We start from the raw sequence: 1,723 nt of genomic DNA on the forward strand, positions 1-1,723 counted from the left end.
ATAAAACTATTATATTGTGCAGTTGCGGTTTTGCATCGATCAAGTTTTTGGCGCCGATGCCGGGGATTTATTTCTTCTTATTTTTGCTAATATTGATACAAAGTAATCTTGGTTTTAATTTAGATTTTTTTTTAATTTTATTTTCCGTTGAGTGTATTTTTGACATTGGATGCGCCGTGCTAGACCTCGTGACATTACTCGTTTTGATCTAGAGATTGAAAGAACTCTTAGATCACAAAGAAAGATAAAAGTACTAGTCATGGCTAGCGGACAACATGATGCACAACCACGCACTTTGAAGGATTATGTACGGCCAGTTGTGAATCACAACTACTCAGGTATAAGACACCAGACCATTAATGCCAATAATTTTGAGCTCAAACTAGCCTTGATCAGCATGGTGCAACAAGCCCAATTTAGCGAATCGCCACTTGATGATCCCAATATTCATTTGGCGATGTTCTTGGAGATTTGTGACACTGTAAAGATCAATGGTGTTACTGAAGACACCATTAGACTGAGATTATTTCCCTTCTCTTTGAGGGACAAGGCAAGAGGTTGGCTACAATCTCTACAACTGGAAAGCATCACTAATTGGCAGGATATGGCTGAAAAGTTTCTTGTTAAATTCTTTCCACCTGCAAAAACAGCCCAACTCTAGAGTGAGATTGGTCAATTCAAGCAAAATAATTTTGTGTCACTCTATGAAGCATGGGAAAGATATAAAGATTTGATTCGACTTTGCCCTCAACATGGATTGCCGAATTGGTTGAATTCAGATGTTCTACAATGGGTTTAATGGGCAAACTCGAACCATAGTTGATGCCGCTTCTGGTGGAACTTTGATGTCAAAGACAGCTGAAGGTGGTACTTATCTTTTGGAAAAGATGGCCTCAAACAACTATCAATGGGCAACTGAAAGAACTATGACTAGGAAAGTTGCTGGGATTCATGAATTGGAGCCGTTAGCAGCCCTTTTAGCTCAAGTTGCTACTCTATCCCATCATATTTCAGTTTTGATAACCAAAGGATACCACAAAGTGCAGAATATGTAGTAGCTACAAGTATGACAGTTCCGAGTAATGAAGCAAGGCAAGAACAAGCTCAATGCATCAACAATCGGAACTACAACTTTCGTGGTAATCCTATGCAAAATTACTACCATCCAGGGCTTCGAAATCACGAGAATTTGTCTTTTGGAAATACAAATAATGTGTTGCAACCTCAACCTCCTCCAGGATTTGATAGTCAACCAAGCGAGAAGAAGATGTCACTTGTGGATGCCATAGTTTCCTTTGTTCAGGAGACAAATGCAAGGTTTAAAAAGACTGATTTACAGTTGGACAACATTGAGACTCATTGTAGCAACATGGGAGCTGCTATAAAGAATATTGAAGTACAAATTGGGCAACTAGCCACGACCATCAATGCCCAACAAAGAGGAATTTTTCTAAGCAACACAGAAGTGAATTCAAAAGAACAGTGCAATGCCATCACACTTAGGAGGGGAAGATAAATTGAGAGGTCACCTTCAGAAGAAACCAAGTCCACCCCTACAGCTACAAACAATGGCCAAAGCAAGACTAAAGTAGAAGAAAAGGATGATACACTAAGAGAGACTGACATGCCTCCAGCAATTTCATTTCCTGACAATCCTCCTATTCTCTCTACTCTACTTCCTTATCCTCAACGTTTTTGAAAAGCAAAAATTAGATAAGCAATT

General features: G+C 39.2%; 1 non-coding gene across 1 annotated transcript; it reads right to left on the reverse strand.

Moving 5' to 3' along the window:
• Positions 1-654: 654 nt before the first annotated feature.
• Positions 655-759, reverse strand: LOC118344940. The gene has a single exon (XR_004798668.1). It is a non-coding gene; the product is annotated as a small nucleolar RNA R71 (small nucleolar RNA).
• Positions 760-1,723: the final 964 nt, after the last annotated feature.

Source organism: Juglans regia, chromosome 16 (genome assembly GCF_001411555.2).
Source record: "Juglans regia cultivar Chandler chromosome 16, Walnut 2.0, whole genome shotgun sequence".
Lineage (NCBI taxonomy): Eukaryota > Viridiplantae > Streptophyta > Magnoliopsida > Fagales > Juglandaceae > Juglans > Juglans regia.